The 22,312-nt window shown below is 36.8% G+C and overlaps 1 protein-coding gene and 1 long non-coding RNA gene across 2 annotated transcripts in view; one reads left to right on the top strand and one right to left on the bottom strand.

The window, feature by feature from the left end:
• Positions 1–22,312, bottom strand: part of AVEN (apoptosis and caspase activation inhibitor) — a gene marked incomplete in the record, with an annotated part of 262,260 nt that overhangs the window by 83,374 nt on the left and 156,574 nt on the right.
• LOC140342711 (uncharacterized) overlaps positions 7,298–22,312 on the top strand; it is a 54,197-nt gene continuing 39,182 nt past the window's right edge. Inside the window, exon 1 of the long non-coding RNA XR_011923131.1 lies at positions 7,298–7,370. This is a non-coding gene — a long non-coding RNA (uncharacterized lncRNA). The remainder of the gene's footprint in view (positions 7,371–22,312) is intronic.

Raw genomic sequence — 22,312 nt, forward strand, 5'->3', positions numbered from 1 at the left:
AGCAGGAGTAAATTAGCTGAGAGGTAAACACACTGTATGTCCAAATCACTTTCTAGCGTGACTGTGGCTCCTTTAGAAAGATATGACTGCAGTAAAGAAAACAAGGGCTGAAATGAAATTATTTTTTTCCAGTGATTATTGTGTCTGCAGATTGACATATGGATGACGCGCTTCCTCTGCTGGTGTAGAGAGAATACATTGCTAATGGATAGCACTATACATCCAGAGGGAGGTTTAAGTATCATCATCAGGTTTAGGAATAGCATTGTGTTTTTCAATGTCAAGGAGAGATGTCTCCTATAGGTTACTTTCCATCTGTTCACTCATTTTTGTTCTGTAGGTTTTTCAGTTAACCTTCCTATACTGACAAACTACTCATATTAATGCTACTATAAAGAAATGATTATTTTGGGTTATAAAACAAGTGTCAAGGTTTATTATATCATGTCTAAACTGAGAGTATAATTGGTTAACTGAATCTTATGTAACAAACAATGAACCATACAAAGTTAATTACCAGAATATCTTAGATCATCATCTCTCTATCATTTTCTCAAATAAATACATGTACCTAGAACAACTGTAACAACAGGATTAGTTTACTTTTACTAGAATCCAGAAACTCTGGAGTTAATGGTGTGCAGTACCTCTAGAGTGAATGCACATTCCTAAGATGTGAATAGTTAGGGTTTTAGCTCATGAACAAACACTGAGTATGACAATTCTTAATTGTATGGATTTTGGTGCAGGCAACACATTTGATAACAACATATAGGGGATACAAAAGGATGGAACATTACCTATGGGGCTTCATTATTATAGAGAGAGAGAATGTTATACTGCCAAATGTGTGTGGCTATCCGAAAGGTACTGAATTTGTGATTGGGAAAATTTATTCTTGCATACAAGTAGACCAGAACATTTGCTTGGGGGAAAGAAGGGGAGTTTTTTTGCTTGGAATGAGACAAAATTATTCATTAGGGGTGTACTCTTTAAAACTGCACTGAAAGTCTGCATGCTACATAAGCATAAACACTGCACTCTGTACTTTTGACCCCGTGAATAGTCTGGACTGCAAATGTATTGATCAGGAGCATGGACTGTTAAGCAAGCAGACCATACAGAGTAAAGTAGTCAGGAATATGTAACTTATAGTACACATTTCTCCATACTCTGTACACCTGGCTGACACACTCTGTACCCTTTGCTGTATGTTTCACACACATTGCTGCTAAGGGCCCTTTCATACCTGTAGTAGAAAACCACATGATTGGTGGCTCCTGGGTGCACAGCAAACTGCACTGCTGGTAAATAAATTTGGGCACAGTTGCGGTCTGCTTCTTCCAATTGGTTGGCCAAAAGTGACTTGTCTTTTTCCGGAACTGCGACGTGATCCACCACATCTGTATGCACAAAACAGTTCTCAACTGCTCCCATTCACTTGAGCAGTTTGGACCACGGATGAGTCTGTGACAGAATGCTGTGGTCAACCACAGGTTTGAAATGGCCCATAATCTGTATACTGTGCATGATGTTACGTGCTGATGGCCGCTGCATTCTGTAAGTGATGCTTTAGGTTTTATGTTCCTTATTATGCAATCTATCTTCTGCCTTGCAGCATAACAAAACCCTGTGATCAGTGTTCTCATATAGAAGATTTGTGCCTCCCCACAACAAAAAACAGTAAAATTTTAGTATACGAAGTAAAGGCAATGATCACCTGACTCAAGTAAGAGTGGCAGATGACATGTTTACATGTTATTTAGACTAAACTAAGTGAAGGCAGAGCTAGGTGAATATTTTTGTGCCGTCATATACACCCACCTACCCTTAAAAAGTTTCATAGCTAAAAATAAGTGCTAGAATCATCAAAGTGCTGAGGTCCCTGTGAATGTCCTACCTAATAAGTTGGATATACCCAAGCATGAAAAGAAGCAGTGCCTGTTGTGTTTCCTGTGTAAGAAAATAACATTGCTTGCAGTATTAATTGTCATTCTAAAAGCATTGGAATACCATATTTGAGTGTACAGCTTTGACAGACTTTACTGGTTACACCAACACAAAAGAAAAACTTTAAAATACTTGAGGTGTATCTAATAGCCATTTTCTCAACCTACTGTATTTCAATGTTGAATGTACTTTACACAGTTATTTTTTTTAGACAGTTGCATCAACTGAAAAACACAAATAAATATTTTCTTGCTGGCAGATATCAATTTTTCTAATCCCTACAAAAGGTAAATTAGTATGTAAGTATACCATCATACTGTTTCCCAAACATGCTTCCCTGTAGAAAGTAGGGTTTATGTACTATAGGAGTAAAACATGTCCACTTTATAAAATTATTTTAATTTGCATAGTGAGTGAGGTGAGGCTGTGCTAAGTTTTAATTGTTCCTGCAAAAAATGCTTTATTACTTCTTTTGAATTTCCTTGCACATAATTGAATATGCAAGGTGAACACAACTTGTATAACAAAAATAAATACCTTAATGTAAATATTTGCTTACTAAGACCTAAAGGATCCTAAAGTTAAATTATAAACCATATGGGCTATACTGCTAAACTTGCAAATGCATAAATGTAACAACACTAAAATGAACAAATACTATATAATTATTTTTAGTACAACCGTTTAAAACTAACATTTGGCTTTCAGTTTGTGATCAGGCAGGGCCTAATTTCATTAAGGGACAAGAAATGCTGGGAATGAATGAACTACTTATGCCATCCTGGTACAAAGTAAATCCTGCCATTCCATCCAATCAAGATGACCAAAGAGCGAAAGAAGGAGTCGAAGAAGGAAAAAGATGGAGTAATGCTGGCAGGGGAATGTGAATAAAAAATTGTGATCAGGCAGGTAAGGTTATTTGATTGCAGATCAGACATTCTACAATAAGGGACCTGCCTGCTATTTTTTTGGGGTTTAGTTCCACAATAATGATTCCAGAAAATGCTGATTAGTGTCCAGTAACTGCACATGCATTACTTTCATGTACACGCATTGATGTCCTGCGGTGCCATTCATTATGAAAGTTTGCAATGTACATGTGCTGCAAAGAACTGTGCAGCACTAAGCTTGATTTATTAAAGCTCTTCAAGACTGCAGAAGAGCAAATCCAGCAAATCTGTAACAGATTTTTTAAAATTAATTTGCTATTAGTTAGTGAATGTGTTCAATCCTGGACCAAAACTATTCCAGGTTTGCTGGATTACCCATGTTCACCCATGATAGTCTATATTCTCCAGTCTTGGAGAGCTTTTTTAAATCAGGGCAAAAATCAGTTGTTTTATTAAATTTTGGAACATACAATTGGAGATATCATCATAATTCATTGAATAGTAGGTTTCATGTTTTTATCTTGAAGACACGAACAGTTTACATGAAATGCCTCGAATATTATTGAGACCATTACCTTTCATTGCCATGAACATTATGATTTCATGAATTTTGTATATGTAAGATTTTAAAATTTACATGTGTACTGCTTATTTTCAGTAATTGTCAAAATATATGTCAAAATGTAATTGTGCCTAAAAAGTACCCCAGGTTTTTTTGTGGATTTGTTGAATTTGCTATATGTGGGGATGTGGCACTTTTGTACTGATAGAACCACCATATTGGAAAGTATTTAATATCATCGTCTTAAATCAGGCTCATTGTGTTTTGTGTTGCAGCCAATTCATTTTCTATGCTCAAAGACCACCTAATATAGAGTCTGACTTGCTTCTTCTTTTGTTAGGCATAGGCACAAAAAAAAAACCCTGTGAAGATATGAAAGCCAAAATTTTCAATTCCCAATTCAACTTAATTAAAAATAAATTGATTTGCCAATGGAACACAATTTTGCACGAACAATCAATGAGAATGTATACTACTCTAAACTAGGCTCAGTCTCTTATTTACAATAGTTAAAATACACAGGGGGCACATTCCTGAGGATCTGGTTTTTAGCTGCCTTATTCCTAATTTAGGTGGAAACAATGCCACTGAACTGAAATTTAATTTCCATTCATTGTTGGAAACCACCTTGTTTTTACAATTATTGATGCTACAATGCACCGAAATTCTGGAAACAAAATTATATGTAAGCAAATAAGAAAAACACAAAAGGCGATGTGGGCGTATGTTTTAACAATTTTTAGCCAGCAAAAAACTACTGAGCTGGTACAAATGTTTCTCTCCATCACTGTATACTTTTGCATGATGTGCTCAAGATACAGATTACTGCAGTCACAATCCTCTGCATGTCTAACAGGAACTTTTAAACATTCAATTTAGCTATTACTCATACTCTGATGTGTGTTTGTTTCCATTTTTCATTTCCATTTTCAAGGTTGAAAGAATTGTTTGCACTTTGACAGGCCTCGCTGTGACTGGATAACACATAGAGACGCTACTTAAAAGACACTCTTGTAATAGAGGAGAGATAATAAAGCGTTTAAACATTTTCACTCTGCTTGTTTTGATTTAAACTACAAAAGCGTGCCAGATGGCTGAGCAAAAAATTCACCAGGGAACATATCAAGGTAAAAGTGGTCAAACGCTGAAATAAACGTATTTGTATTATTTTCACATCAAATGCATCTTTGGTTAATTAAAAGGATCAGCAACTCTATACATAATTTGAAATATAACGTGTTTATTAAGCACAAATTAAAAAATGGAAGTCCATATTATTATAGAACATAGGTACAGAGTACTTGCTCCTGAGTGAAGATTCCAAAAGACAAATAGGTATTAAGTATGCGAAAAGAAAGTTGACCCTATAGAGAAAGAACTCTGTATACTACTACTGCAAAGTTTTTTCTTTAAAAGTGTCATTCTAGTTTTGGTTTGACAACATATTGAGTCACAGGACCTGATTTAATAAAAGCTTTCCAAGGCTGGAGAGGATACACTTTTATCAGTGAACCTAGTGGATCAAGAAAACATGGAACAAATTTCATCAAAGTCATTTGCTATTTGTTAGCAAATGTTTTGAATCCTGGACCAGATCCATTCTAGGTTTGCCGGATCACCCAGCTTAACTGATAAAAGTGTATACACTCCAGCCTTGGAGATCTTTCATAAAATCAGACCCAATGACCTGGAATAATCATGCAGTCAATGAAATTTACTATTTCCTATGTTTAGGACATAATAACAAAATACACCTAAGGACAAGATTTATTTTTAAAAGTCTCATTGCAGAAAAAAGCATTTAGAAATTATTTGTGTTACGTAAATGTTCAAAAGTTTTGAATGTTTAAAACTAAACTAGCCTAAAGCCCTTACACATCCTGGCCTACTGATTGGACAACTAAGGAACAGCTGAACACTGAGGAGGTTGTCACATTGCTCTACAATTATGAACTTGTTCACAGTACTAGACTGCCAGCTCTGTTAACACAATGGAGCACAGAAGCTCTTTAGCACTACCACATCTGAGTGCTATGGTTGAGAGGATTAGAAGAATACAAACACATTTTCAAATACTAGTTAAAAATAAACTAAATCAACCTAAATTTAAAATGAATTAAAGAAGAAAAGTTAAATTAATTATAAAAATGTAATTAGACTAAATTGTGTTTTTACAACCATCTAGCATTGATTGTATTTGGCTTAGTCTACACGGACTGTTTCCCCAGCGTTTAACCTGAGGCTTTTAAATCCCATGTTTGAAGTCCCCATGCATTCCAATGGGCTAATCTACACCAGGACGTTTCCTTCAGGCACATTTTTGAGCCTTATCCTAAACATTGCTTGCATCGTTTAAAAAAATAAAACGCTGGATAAACGCGGGAAAACTCAATGGAGGCTTTTTCAAGCGTTTTTAAGCTTTTATGAAAGCTTCCATTGAAAACCATAGGGGCTTTTATAAACGTTTTTAGCTGGACTTTGGACTCTGGAAGCCCCCTTTAAAAAGGCGACTCCCAGATCTCCACCACCCCACCCTGGGGAATGAGTACAGGGGTACATAAAACCCCTTACTCATTCCCTCAAAGGGTTAAAATATATGTAAAATATAGGACAAGGCTTTATTGTTAAATTATTTTATTAAATGTGTGTGTGTATTTTAACCCTTTCAGGGAATGAGTAAGGGGTTTTATGTACCCCTGTACTCATTCCCTGAAAGGATTAAAAATAAAACTTTTATAAACGCTTATGTAAAATCGCGGCAAATCGCAGCAATTCACGGTAAACCGCGTCACAGGCGTATATAAAAGTTTTTTAGCGCTTTAAAACGCTTGAAAAAGTGCATAAAAACGCCTATAAATGTGGTAGGAAGGTTTAATTCCATTTTTAAAATCATTCATGTAGACCCAGCCTTTGATAGGTTGTGGTAGTGAATATCCTTTATATCTGCAAAGGGTAATAAAAAACAAACAAAAAAACAAAACAGTGACACAAATAAGATAAATTTAATCATGTTTGTGCGAGAGTTAAAATGAAATATTTATTTATATGTGTGTTTTAACTATATAACTAAATAAACAAGAGTGGTGGGAAGGTTAATGGGTGTATCTTCAGGGTGGTTTATTGCCATGGGTTAATTAGATGCATTTGTACAGTTTATATACAGGTCAAGAAGCAAATACAGGTGGTCCTCGGGTTAAAGACATCCGACATAAGGACGCCTCTTAGATATGAATGGGGCTTACCTGCTCACTGGTGTACAGGATGGAGGCTGGATGGGGGGAGGGAGGCGGTTTGCATGATTTGCAGAAGAAATCTTTTGCTAAACACAGTGGAGGTTTTGGGTGATCTTAGGGGGTGAGCTCTTTCTGTAGCTTCTTGTAACTCTTTAATGACCAAGACAAACTCTGCAGTTGTTTCTTTCTGCAGATCAAAGCACAGCTTGCTCCAGAAGTAAATGAATGTCTAGGCTCCGTAAAGATTTTTTTTTTTGCTTTGTTTGTGATTAACTCACAGTGAGGATTTTATACAGTAACTGACACCACACTGCCTAATAATATGTTGAGACAAACATCTGTCCTAATTGCATTTATTAAAATAATGTACCTATTTCTACTTACATACAAATTCAACCTAAGAACAAATCTACAGTCCCTATCTCATATGTAACCCGGGGGGGACTATCTGTAATGTAATACAACATTTACAATTTGAAAATATATGAAGGTAATTAAAATGATAAATATTAACTCCATATGGAAGTCCAGAATCCATTTTCTGTTCACGTTGTCTTTAAAGCTGAGCTGGTTCTAAAAATAAATTTAGTTTGCTGTGGTATAACTATATAGCCTGGACATTTTATCCGGTCTGTCCTTTCATTTATGTGACCTTTAATAACCAAAGATCAAGACCAGATAAAGCAAAAGATCCTCTTATTTACAACACTGATAAGCAATGGTGCAGCCACAAAGGTGAGCAAAGCAGAAACATAAAAATAAGTGCCAAATTCTAGTTCCCATGGTTTTTTATTATTATATTTTTTTTTTACAGGGTACCATTTTAGGGGTCTATTTGTTAATGTTCTCACCCCTCCAATTGGGCGGGGGGGCTACTAATGACTTCCTCACTCATAACCTCATCACACGCACAGCTCCAAGACTTTTCTAGAGCTGCCCCAACTAATAATACAATAAAATTGTATCATGTCATTGCATTCATAAAATAGTGTGCAAGTAATACTGTTCATTGGCTTCTCAACAAAGGTAATCATTCAGTATTTCTAAACCCAGAACACACCACACAGCACTGCTTTGTCACATCACCAACCCCCAGAGAGGGCACTGAGGAGTTAAAAAGTAATATTTTCAGCTTTTTTAGATTAGGTTAAAGAGCAACATGGTGATGAATAATAAGTAAAACATATTAGGTTCACTTTCTCGCTAGGATGAACTGCATTTATGGTCATATTCTGTGGCTCCTCATACATGGGGCCTGGTTTATTAAAGATGAGACTATCTATGGAATACTTGGGTAATCCAGTAAACCTAGAATATAGTTCTTTAAAATTACTTGCTGTTAGTTCGTATCAGTTGCTATTAGATGATCTATCTTTTCCAGTCTTGGAGAGCTTTAATAAAGCAGGCCCATTATGCCTGAAAAAACTGAATAAATGGTACTAAAGCACCAAAAGCAAATATAAATTAAGAAATCAAATTATTTGTACAAGTGCAATTATGACACTTCCAGATTGTCCAAGGCTTGTTACTATCTAGGGACACTGTAAGCACATTTCATTTAATTCGGATGATTTATTAATGTCCAATAACAAGTAAAATTTCTAAACATTTAGACGAATGTGCAGGCCACTTAAGATGTCACACTAAAATATTACAAAGACATCCCTTTTGGGAAATATAATTCATTATACTGTCAAAATGTTCTATAAAAAATCATAAGAGCAAAAATGCAAAATTACATAGAGGTATAAATTTATGAAAAGCTGAATCTGCTTGTGTGGTTCCTCACTGAAAATAAGGTCATTTTATGAAATGTAATGAAGCAGAAGCAGTAAATGTACAGACTCTCTTCCCTATTACACTGCAGCTGCCTATTAATTTAGGAATCCTCTAAACACTGAGGGATGTAATGATGAAACAACATTGAATGTATTAGGCAGATCAGGCATCAACCTGATTGTCCTAACAAGCATCAACCTCTGCTTGAAATATACAAATTCAAGACATAAAAATTATACATTTCCAATTTCTTTACAATCCTGCCCATACCAACAAGTTCAAAGGGTAACAATTACCACTGAAGCCAGTGTCTGTCAACAATTTATCTGATGTGTTGATAATACCCCAGGACAGAGAGAATGACCCACAGGTGTTCTCAAAGGAAAAAAAAAAACCTAGTGTCAATATTTATGCATAGGTGATATGCACTTATAGGTGAGATATGACTATATATATATATATATATATATATATATATATATATATATATATATACAGTACATGCATAAGGTAGAATTATAATCATGCTTTGATCACAAAATAAATGACAAGGAAAAGACAATGTATAATAAACCTTTACCGTGAGATATGTATATATATATATATATATATATATATATATATATATGTATATATATACAGTACATGCACAAGGTAGAATTATAATCATGCTTTGATCACAAAATAAATGACAAGGAAAAGACAATGTATAATAAACCTTTACCATGACAGCTGTGGCTATACCTAGCACCTAGGGATTGTGGCTCAGGTCTATGTGCTGGTGTTCCCAGTCCAGTAAAGTAGAACTATTAAATAAGCTGAACCAAGGTTAATGATGCTCATATTAATAAAAGGGTACTGTGTTGAGCATGTCTTTGTATCTACTGAACATGAAAAGCATTCTTGTAAATATCTATGCTGAAGGGTAAAATGACCCAATGCTCCTGGTGCAGCTTATTTCAGAAAGAAATGTGAAGTGACCAGAAAGAGATTTCTACCATGTCCAAAAATTCACTTCACGACTATCTACTACAGGTAGCCCCCGGGTTACATACGAGATAGGCACTGTAGGTTTGATCTTAAGTCGAATTTGTATGTAAGTTGGAACACATACATTATTTTAATAAATGCAATTAGGAATTTGTCTCAACATAATATTAGGCAGCATGGTGTGAGTTACTGTAAAAAATCCCCACTGTGAGCTAAAAGATCACCCACAACCTCAGCTTTTTTTAAGCTTATTTACACTAAAATAGGTATGCTGATTCTGAAAGTGCAGTTAGTTTTCTTCTATTACTGTAGTGTGGATTTGTATAGGCTATTCATTTGTGGTCAGAGATTGTGCTGCTGAGCTACGTAGTGAATAAGCAAAATTTATTTTTCTATTTACACATGTACGTCCTCTCTTTCAGATCAGGTCTGGCTCTGCTGTTTCTTGTCGTAAGTGCCTAAACAACTCTAATTCATTTGGTTATATCTGTGGCAGTTTCATCATTCCCAGTCAATGGGCGAACATCAGCACATTTGTAGAGCAAGCCTATTTGGCATATTTCTAAGTTAAACTTGGGATCAAGTTAAGTCTTGGGCCCCTCATAAGGTGTGCAAACAGTGTGTCGAGGGTTTACGGATGTGGACAAAGGGAACAAGTGATAAGATGCCATTTGGTAAACCTATGGTTTGGCGAGAGCCAGGAGATGATTTTAGTGACTGTCACTTTTGAATAGCGAAAACTTCAGGATATAACAAGAAAAATAAATGTAACAGAGTATCCTAGTCTACCATTGGCTATACGTCCAGTGGCTCATTCAGATGAAATCCCAGTGCCGGTTTTCGTTACAAATCACTCTCTTAAAGAACTTGATTATGGTGATGAACTAGGTAAAAACAATGATTAAAAGTTCGAAATTGAAGAGGACTCCGTTCGTAAGGGATTTGATCAGCATAAGTTGAGTGATTTGGCACATGATTTGGGACTATTGAAGAAGGCTTCAGAACTCAATATATCTGGGTCAGTCCCAATTAGCCATTCAGTTTCTCTTTGTAAAGAATATGCAGATATAAAGACAGTGATTGAGTTGTTGCAATATCACCAACACAATTGGGTCATCTGTGTTGACATTAAAATGGTATGCTTCCTTTTTGGTCAGCAATGCGGATACACCAAGTATCCCTGTTATCCGTGCATGTGGGACAGCAGAGCTTGTGAGAAGCATTGGGTGGATAAAGGAATTGGCCTCCAAGATCTGCCCTAAAACCTGGTGATCCGAACATTCTACTTGAGCCACTTGTTGATAGAAAGAAATCTTATATTCCTGCCTCTGCATATGAAACTAGGTCTGATGAAGCAGTTCGGTAAAGCTTTACCAACTGAAGGAGACTGTTTCAAGTACCTCATTTTGGAATTTCCTAGCCTGTCATTTGAAAAAATAAAGGCCCGTGTTCCACAGATCCACAGGTCCACAGATTTGGCAGCTCATCAAAGATGAACATTTCATCGGGACAATGTCAAAAGTCGAAAAGAATGCTTGGTTACATTCAAAGCCATTCTCAAGGTCTTTCTTGGAAACACACGAGCAAATAATTACACAGAAATTGTCCAGAAACTCTTGGAGAGCTACAAAATGCCTGGATGCAATATGAACATCAAGGTTCATTTTCTGCATATCCATCTTTCTAACTTCCCGGAAGCAAGGTGAACGATTCCACCAAGAATTGAAGGTCAAGGAAGGATGGTATCAGGGTAGATAGGATGTACATATGATGGCAGACTATTGTTGGAGCATTTGGCATTGTCCTAACATTGAACATTCCAGGAAAAGCTATCGGCGTAAATTTTTACTTTAACCGCTTACCCGTTTATTTTTCAAATGTTTTACTGTAAAAAAAAAAGATGTCATAGAGTAACATGTAAATCCTTTGTTTGAACAAAAGAAATTTAAATAAACAGTACATTCAAGGTATTATTTCAATATTTTTTCATTGTATGTAAAATTTGTATGTTTTTTGACAAAAATGGAGCCTATAATGTATCGTAAAAACTGAATCTGATAGCAAAAAACTGGGCTCTGTATCATGTAAATGTAGTTGAGGAAAAGAGAGAAAGAAAGAGGTTTGAGGCTCTGGGTAGTTTGTTGAAAATAAATGCGTGTATTCAAACTTTTTTACATTGATAACAAATCGTAGTACATGAAGATACAGTTATTCCCACTATCCTGTTAGACATTTACAGGACAGGAGTTCAGCAAACTATTAAAATGTTTTTAACGTCACATGAAAAGTTTTTTGTGACTGTATCGTATTGCGCACTAATCCGACGCATTTTGCCATGCTGGACTTCCTCAGGGATAGGTATTTTAGCGTACTAAACGGTCTGTGTGTGCATTCACGTATCTGTCACCAGAGTAGTGATCAGAATGGTTAAGGTGAAGAAAATGGTGTATAAGAGTAGGATTCACAGCTGTGGAAATTGCGATTTACTTCAATTGTGAAAATTGAAGTAAAACCTAATATAGGAGTATATATGCCTGATCTGGCTGGGTCCAAAAAAGGTATATTCATCCATCAGAAGTTTGTAAGGTAAGTTAGAGGGGAGGAATGATGCCTTCCCAAAATCTTGAAATGGAGTAAAGCAGGACCCAATGCAGAGAGCAGCACAGCAGAGTGTCTGTAAGCAAAATGTGTGATAGCCAGAGAGCATTTATTTTAAAGAACTGCCCAGAGCCTCAAACCACTTTCTTTCTCTCTTTTCCTGAACTACATTCACCACCCAAAAATTAGTAAAAATCAAGTTTAAGATCTAACTCAACAAAAAATGTGTTCCCAAGTGAAATCAACAACTGGTTCCATTGGCTGTTGCCATGGAAATAAAATACCCCAAAATCCTTCAGGCAGGCCAGTTAATGTTTGCTTTCAGTCTGCTTTAAGGGGTCTAATTATAAAGCGTAAGTGAATTCATGTATTTTGTTTCACTGAATATTGCTTTCAAGCTACAAAGTGTTCCTCCAGTTAGTTAAAAGTTAATGTGGAGAGCAGTGATGCAAAGTAAAGTAAAACATGGTTGATGAAAAAAGGCACTGAAGAATGCTGTGTTGGGGAAAAAGTCTTTACCAGTTTCTATTCTTTGGAAATAATGGATTATTCCAGGCTCACAGCTAAATAAATGATCCAAAAACAAAAAAAGTTCAGCCAAACCAAAACTTCTTTATCTGGAATATTTTTTATTTCTGTGGAAATAGAGCATACAAACCTAATGAAATATGATACTTTTGAGATTAAAAATAAAAACAAGAATAATTTACAATTTAAGATAAATTGAAATGGTTGAGTATATATATGACGTATTATGGTATAGTATTTAGGAAACCTGTCTTATGGTTTGTAATAAAGCATTGGTAACATTTTAAATCACTTAGATTTACACCTCCCATTGAGCCTGATTTATTAAAGGTCTCCAAGACTGAAGAAGAAAGACTATCATGGGTGGTCAAACAAACCTGAAATGGATCTGGCCCAGGGTTGAAAATCTGTGCCAAACAATGGGAAATTATTTAAAAAAAAATTTCAAGGTTTGTTGAATCACCCAGGCTCTCTCGTGATAGTCTTTTTTTACCAGTATTAAAGAGCTTTGAAAAAATTAGACCCATTGTGTAAATACTGTCTGCAAAAGTCAAAAATATGTAAAAATACATTCTGTAATAAACAGGAAAGCATACTGGAAAGTTTTTCATATTTGTTTTCAATACATTAAGGACGCATTTCTAAATGCAAATATATAGATTTTTTACACAAAGCGCAGGAGGCTTTACAGAAAACTCAAACAACCAAGTAGCTTTGGCGATGTAGAATTTATAAAGGGAAGTTCACTGTTTTTCACAATCATAGTCAATCTAACTTTAAAGCCTTAAATTATCTGAAATAGATGGAGCATAGGCAGCCCAGGCACATCTGTTATACTAACTTTGTAGGAGTGTAGAATGGATTAATTAAAAGTCACCAATTAAAACACAATCGTCAGTAAAATGTACAATGAATGGTCAGCCTCAGGGTTGTGATTGACTCAGTCTGCTAATTAATTATTTACCAGAGACTGCAGCTTTAGACATGTTAACCTTTTGGGTGCCTTTGGGGCCTGGAATCCACATATTTCTGACCTTTCTGGTATCAAGTCATTAAATGAAATGGCAAAATTGGTATGTAAACTGACATTTTTTGAATAAAATAACAAAAGAAATATGCTGCCTACAGGGTTTAAAAAACATTTTCAATGATTTAAACACTACAGTGAAAGAGACGAGAAGAAAATACAAACAGGGAAATACATGTTCTTACTACTACTACTAATGAAGAGAAAGGACAAGAGAAATGTATATTATTCCCTGTTCTTTGGAGTGGTCATTTAGAGACACTAACAGGTACAAAGTGAAATGTGCTTTACATAAGACTTCATTGTGGACAACGGTGCAGCTTCAGATTACCGTATTTTTCGGACTATAAGACGCTCCGGCCTATAAGACGCACCCAATTTTAAAGGAGAAAAACCTAGAAAAAAAAGATTCTGAACAAAAATACTAAAAAATCACTGTGTCAATGTATCGCCTTCTAATCACTCTGTGTCAATGTATCCCCTTCTAATCACTCTGACACAGAGTGATCAGAAGGGGATACATTGACACAGAGTGATTAGAAGGGGATACATTGACACAATGTATCCCCTTCTGATCACCCTGTGCCAAAAAATCATACCCGATACCGCGATCCCGCGATGCTGTGGGCTTCTTCTTCTCCTCGCTCTCCTCCTGGCTGCAGCGCGTGTCTCCTCCTCCTCTGAGCGAGGAGAAGCCGACACGCATACCCCAGCGATCCCATAAGCAGGCTGATCCAGCCTGCTTACCGGATCGCGAGGGCACGTGTGCCGGCTTCTCCTCGCTCAGAGGAGGAGGAGGAGACACGCGCTGCAGCTGGGAGGAGAGCCAGGAGAAGCCGGCACCCGTGCCCTCGCGATCTCATAAGCAGGCTGGATCAGCCTGCTTACCGGATCGCGAGGGCACGTGTGCCGGCTTCTCCTCGCTCAGAGGAGGAGGGGACACGCGCTGCAGCCAGGAGGAGAGCCAGGAGAAGCCGACACCCGTGCCCCCGCGATCTCATAAGCAGGCTGGATCAGCCTGCTTACCGGATCGCGAGGGCACGTGTGCCGGCTTCTCCTCGCTCAGAGGAGGAGGAGGAGACACGCGCTGCAGCCGGGAGGAGAGCGAGGAGAAGAAGCACGCAGCATCGCGGGATCGCGGTATCGGGTGAGTATGATTTTTTTTAATTATATTTAACATGTATTCGGTGTATAAGACGAACCCACTTTTCCCCCCCAGTTTTGGGGAAGAAAAAGTGCGTCTTATAGTCCGAAAAATACGGTAAGTCTTACAAATGGCCTTGTTGGAGGAGCAGGCAGTATCATCCAAGGCAGGGGTCACTAAACTTTTTTTTGGCTATCAGGCCATTTAAGGAGGTCAAGAAGGCACATTAGGCCGGACTCTCTCTCGAGTGACGGACTCTCTCTCGTGCTGATGGCTCCATCCCCTACTAGGAATGCCCCTGAAGGGAAATCCCTTTCCTCCGCAATGCATACAGAGGAGAGGGAACACCTCTGAAAGGAAATCCCTCTCCTCTGCAATGCATACAGAGGTGACAGAACGCCCCTGAAAGGAAATTCCTCTCCTCCGCCATGCATACGGACGGGAGAGAATGTCCCCCTACCCCTGCATGTGGCTTCAGAGCCGCGGGTTACGGACCCCTGTCGGCCAGGATTAGGCCAGGTCGACCGGGGGGGCAACTGTATATAGCGGTGTAAATAAGTATTGAACACGTCAACGTTTTTCTCAGTAAGTAAATTTCTATTTGGGCTTTTGCCGTGAAATTACCGCCAGATGTTGGTAACAACCCAAGTAATCCACACAGACAAAGGAATCAAATATATCCATTGTGCTAATTAAACTACTGTATGCAAAAGCAAAACTCAGTGAGTTTAGAGAGGATCTTTGCAATAGAATAATCTCAAACTCAATTAAGTAGCCTCTACTAATAAGCGTAATATAACTATTCCCACTTTTTGCCACTGTGAGTTGCATCGCCCCATCTGCCTGGTATAATATAGTTCATTTGACATTATAAACATACCTATGCAAGTAGTTTGAAATGCACAAATGGCTTAAGCAGGAGAAACACATTTGGGGGAGTCAGCAGAAGGAGGGGAATACATTTGGGGGAGTCAGAAATGGAAAAGGATCTGGGGTTCTGGTAGATCATAGACTTAATAACAGCATACAATGCCAAGCTGCAATATCTAAAGCTAGCAAAGTACTTTCTTGTATTAAAAGAGGAATAGACTGCAGAGATGGAGACATAATCCTGCCTCTGTACAAAGCATTGGTCAGACCACATCTGGAATATGCAGTCCAGTTTTGGGCACCAGTTCACAAAAAGGATATTGTTAAACTAGAGAGAGTGCAGAGAAGGGCAACTAACCTAATAAAAGGAATCGAGAAGAGATTAGCTGAATTGAATCTATTCTCTCTTGAGAAGAGACGTTTAAGAGGGCATATGATCACCCTGTATAAATATAATTGGTCCATAAAGAGAACTCTCTTCCCCATCATTCACTTTCAGATCATTACAAAGAACAAGAGGGCACTCTTTGCGTCTGAAGGAAAAGAAGCTTAAGCTCCGGATAAGGAAGGGATTCTTCACTGTAAGGTCTGTGAAAATTTGGAATCGCCTCCTTCAGGAATTAGTTTCAGCAACTACTATAGATTGCTTTAAGAGAAAGCTGGATGTTTTTCTGGAAGCACAGAATATAACTGGGTATTAAGGCTTTAAAGTAAAAATAACAGTGACTGTTGATCCAGGGAACATCTGATTGCCTCATGGAATCAGAAAGGAATTTTTTTTCCCCTGTTGAAGCCAATTGTACCAGGGTTTTTTTTGCCTTCCTCTGGACCAACGATGTCTCACAGTTGACAGCTTTTGGTGGCCTACAAACACAAGTAAACGTAAACTCCACTTAAAATTTAAGATGAACCATTAACATGTGTACAGAAAAACTAACCTGCTCAGTACTCTGTTTTTTTACACCATGTTTAACTATACTATGCTAGTGCACCAGGCCCTCTTTTCTAATCAATCTAGTGATCCTAGAACATACTTATATAGACAAGTATAAACCACAATTTTATTTTTTGGTCCTCAAAATGCCATTAAAAAAATAACTTCAGTTTATACTCAGGTCACACCACTAGATGGCCCTGTGTCCTCACGTAAAGTGTGCAAAAAACTCTTGTTCTCAAAGACATGAGTTTCTTACACATTTTACACTAGGACATGGCAGCCCATTTACTGCTGACAACAACCATATACAAAGACCTTTTTTTAAAAAATAAAATAGCACACTGATTTATGTTTTGAATGTTAGCTGTGATACCCACATTTTGTGCCTAGGTTTATACTCTCGTTAAAGCCGTTTCCTATATTCTCAGGTAAAAATAAGAAATTTGGTTTATATTCAGAACAGGAAAAGGATAAAAAAATTTGCGTCTCTTTATGGCAAACTTGATTAAAACTAGATAAAATCCTTTATTTAAGTCGTATAAAATAATCCTACAAACATAACAATATAAATGAATCATGCAAACACAATAAGAGAGAACCTTTTGTGTTTACTATATGTAATACAAAATCTCTTAGCAATGTAAAATATTGATGTGTTTTAAGAAAGGATGTTCATCCAACACTAGATTCAAAGGTCAGAATAATTAGTACTGTTATTACGGTCTCTCCCGACGCGTTTCGCCCTAATGGGCTTCCTCGGGGGACAGGAAAACTTTGATATATTGACCCGGTAGAAAGTACTAATGATAGGATAAAGAATCAGACGTTTAACTCACATCAAGGGCCAAAGTTTTAGATAGCAGTTAAGTAGGTTGGATAAGCATTGGACGGTATAATGGTTAGTGTAACTTATTGAGTATTCATTTCTTACGTCAAAAACATAGGAATTGGGGGTATTCTGAGATGTGTTCCATATGGAACCTAACAGAACTATTGGCGAAAGATATCTGTATCTTTGGTAGGGTTAACTCCTAGCAGGATATGAAGCTTGTATACATAAAGTGAGCAATGTTCTTAAGAGAGTGATATTATGATGATGTACACATTCGATAATTGAGGAGTACAGGAGTAAGAAATTAATCAAGTATGTTGTACTGGTGTATAAACAATAGCAGGAGGAGCTGGTGGCAGCTTTTTGGACGGCTGCTGTTTACAATATAAAGGCTCGGCACAGTTATTTCAGTAACTTATATTTATGTTACTTAGGGTACTGGCCTTTCATCAATTGTATTATATGCAGAACGATTTATATTCAAGTATATGTTGTTCCTGCTTGGTATGGGAGAATACCTACTGCAGGGTCATTGCTGCCTCTTTTATACAAAAAGCCTGGTGTAAATGAAATACAATTATTAAGTTTTTTCTTAACCCCCAGTCAAATTCAACTTTTGCCCTGGAAGTTTGAGGATGCTACTGAGCAATGCTAAGAAATTCTCTCTGAATATTATATAGTGATATCACCTGGGTTGCCAAATGTGACCATGGCCCTCTTAGCATAAAAAATAAGTTTCCTCTGGGCCCGGAGTGAGTTTCCCTTAAAAAAAAAAAACCTGTGTCACCCCTGTGGATATACGCTGTACCGTTCTGCTGCTATTGAAAACTATTATATTGTTTGTCACACAGTCTGCTACCTCTACTGTCAAGAAGCCAATGAGACTAAACATTAGAAATGTATTATAGTATCTTTGACTTTTAAGTAAATACCGCAACAATCAATATTGTACATTTCTTCTCACAGTTCGTAATTTTTATTTAAGGTATTCAGACAAACTGCAGTCAACTAGTATCTCCTACTGAACATTTTATTTAATAAACCCACTTTTTAAAATATAAATTTTCTGTAATAAAAATAAAAAAAAGTGTTGCCAAACCACCCTGAATGCTAATGTAACATTTTCCTTCTTTCATCAGTAAAACTATAGGTAAGGCTATAATAGATATTTGTACGAAGGTTAGGTGAGGGGATAGATGTTTTCCAGGCAGTATGTGCTTTCTGAATGCAATAGAAGAACTGGTACTGAAGATGGATGAACTCACCAATAGATGGTGTTCCTTTTTAAATTTTGACAGATTACCCTTTTCAACATTTGACATATTAATCCAACTATATAGGCTTGGGGCAGTTACATCCCCAGGTTTGCCTTTTTTCCTGATTTTACTGTAATGCTATGGCTATTACAGTTTTTTGTCCACATTTACAATTATCATTCTTCTGCTAAATAACAGTAGTTTTTGTTCACTTTGCTTTCTTGAATGAAATATGATACATTTGTTTTGATATGAGTAAGATATTTGTGTAATCTAAGAACACAGATGAATACATGCTGGAAATGATGAGATAGGTATCGTCAGATGAAATCTGATGCACAAAATAAAATGGCTAACAGATAACATGAAAACAGATATCATTGTTTTCATGTGACTGCTCAATCTAAATTTTACTATTATAAAATGAATAAAATATTTGTATTCTCAGACTTATTGTAATTATGTGGCAGCAATCAAATTAGTAAGACACAACTGGGTAAAGTAAAAAACGGTGCTACGTCTAATGGGCTCTAGGCATTTTTTACCATCTGTAGGTTGAAGCCCTAGGGGCATCGCTGCTTTCCCCTGAGGTTCTATGATTAGGTCCCTGGGTGCAGCAAATTTATTGGAGTATAATGCTTGGGTCTGGTGGTGAGGCATTTACCTTTATATATGGGCAAAGCTGAAAAAACTTGAAGCAAGTAAAAAAAAAACCACAATTATATTCTGCATTTTGTGTGGCCCCCGTTTTCTGTGATTGACATAAAACCACAACTGGGATTTGGTAACAGTCATGTTTCTTTATTTAACACCAAATAAGTATTATACAAAGAACATTCAATTCAGACCTCAGACACATTCAGAAATCCACATAAGTTTACAGACTGTAACCTCTTGCTTCTTACATTTCCTCTTAGTTTGGAATCACACCTCACGTCTCTGTTGAATTCTCCACATGCTTCTTTCTCTAAACTCATTTTTCTCAATGTTGCTGCTGTCACTCGCTGCACAGTTCACCCTCATCCTCTTTCAGGATTAGTAATAGCTCAGCCAGACATCCCCTCTTCACTGTCACACAAAAGCTAATCCTAACAAACCACTAGAAACTGTCCTGGGCACCTACAGAGAAAGCATACAGCTGGTGCCAAGGAATTCACCAAGGAATTGTATGCATCTATTCAGCTGAAGCAATCTGTACTCATATATAGTTTCTATTTTTTACATCAAGGATATCACAAATTAAATATGCAAATCCACATGAGAAGAATAGCTTTGCCACAAACATTAACACTGCACTGTCCTACAATACATTGTCATTATCTACTCCTTTGTAAATCATCAGTCACGCAGTATTAAAAATGTATGCCATGCCAGCTGAGTGAATCTTCTTTCCAATGTTTTCAAAGAAAACTTGTTCATGGGGTGACCACATTTTTATTTAAAGGTGCATTTTACCAAAATCTAGAGACTTGTGTGGCCTTAAATGGGCAAGTGGCACCCTATATCAATGGTTGGAATCTGCTTCTTTTTGACTGCAGCAGCAGCATCCATTACTAAGGAGTTCTGTTACATTGTTATTGCAATCTATCAAAAAAGCCAAAGTCAACCCCCCCCTCCCAACAGTGCAGTCTACAGCGGGAGGTATAAAACTGAAAGCTGCAACCCTTGCAACATACTGCAACATATCCTCTCACCGTACTGCAAGGATTAATGCCACATATCACAGAAAGTTGCATTAGGTGGATTTTACTGTCAGGCTAAACAGGTATTTGTGGGAATTTTGCAGGGGGATAAAAAAGAGCCTAAATGCACTTTTATTTAAGTGTTGCAGCTAATTTTTTTCTAAAACGAAAGGCCAGAGTTCTACTTTAAACTGTTCGTGACCCCCCACTACCGTTTCTAACTGCACCCTCGAACTTTCTGTGCAGATTTCACATACCACATTATAGCTTTGTATCAATTAGGTAAGGTCATATTACTTCACCAGATAATAAAAAATGCATATTTATACACACTTTTTACTGTTCTTAGTGAGGAAATGTTTTCCAGTAAACTGTAAAACATCTGCAAATAGTTAAAAAAAATGCCACTAGCTAAAAGCACTTGGCCTGTATTGTGCATGTGAGAAATCGTGCACCGTGCCAAAAATCTGAAAGAGATATTCAGCTCCTGATAACAGAAGAACAAAAGTAAAAGCTTCGAACAACTCTAGATAAGATCCTTTATAAGAAATCATTTATACTATGGGGGAAATTCACACTGGAGGTGGAAGATCTTCTTTAAAATATGATTTTACTCCCCTTCTGACCTATAAAAACTGAAGTGGTTAATGTGGGCGGTAAATCCTCAGAGACCACGAACAAAGAAAAGAATTGAATTCAATGTGCACTGCAATAAAAATACTCATTGTGCCAGAGGCAGAAGGCATCAGGGTGACAAATCAGTTATAAGATTTTCATCAGACATTAATCAAAAACAGCTCAAGAAATCAGTAACCAAACGGTCTACACTAGGAAGGGGGGGGGGGGGGGAGTTGGTTATCACTGCAAAACAGTATGTCTATGGTTTAGAGTTGGTGGCAGACACCTTACTAGGCACACTATATATAACAATGACATTCATGAAAAACAAATAAAGTGATGAAACATCTGCTACACTGCGGAATGCCATTGCATTGCCAGAATACACTAAATAAATCAGAAATTTAGCTGCTGCTAGAAATCTGTAGTCATATGGGATGTATGAAGGCAACACTAAGCAGTTAAATTAACATGGTTGATATTCCTAACATACATTTTCAAGGTAATTTGAAGATGTAAGTTGTATATTACACTGGAAACTCACTATTCCTAATAATGGAAAATGAATCAAAGATCCTGTCAAAAAAAAGTTTAACAATTTATCAGAATACAAACCAATGTTGGGGTTTGCCTGGTCAAATGTAAAGAGATATATAGATTGTAAGATCTTCTGGGCAGGGTCCTCTCTTCCTGTGTTATTGTTTGTATCTGTCATTTCCTATCCCTATTTAATGTACAGCATTGCGTAATATGTTGGCGCTACCTAACCACCTGGGCATTTCCCTGATGTCTGGATTTCTGTACCAAAAGCGGTACACAGTTTTTCATGAATTTTTTTTTTTTAAATTGTAGACCTGTAACTTACAGAAATATGTCCGAACAAAGGTCTAGTAGATATCCTGAATATAATAATGTTTGAAACACACAATTATGTAAAAAACAAAAAATAACAAATAATAAATATAAATAAAAAAACACAAAAATCAGCTTAAACAAAAATGCATAAAAAATACTGAAAATTCTATTTTTCGGTATACTGTATAGTAATATATTTTTCTAAAACACCTCCCTAGTGTGGTAAATTTTCAAACAGAGTCCAACGACACATACCTATAGACAAAACCACATAAATCTATTTTGTATTATTTTGTATTGGATTGGATACAGGACTTTGTATAGAATCCAATACAAAATATTTGAATTTCCCGCTACGACCCCTGTTGATGGGCGTATGTACTGACATCAGGAATTGTCGAGGGATGCGTACACGAACACCGGGTGTTCTAGGTCTTTCCGTACTTCCATGCAAAAAAAAAAACAAAAAAATTTTATGCATGGAAATTTATTTTAGATTGTAGGCTGTAATTCTTAGGCATGACTACCTGAAATATGTCCAAAATTTAATAAAAAACTTAA

This window comes from Pyxicephalus adspersus, chromosome 12, assembly GCF_032062135.1.
Source record: "Pyxicephalus adspersus chromosome 12, UCB_Pads_2.0, whole genome shotgun sequence".
NCBI lineage: Eukaryota > Metazoa > Chordata > Amphibia > Anura > Pyxicephalidae > Pyxicephalus > Pyxicephalus adspersus.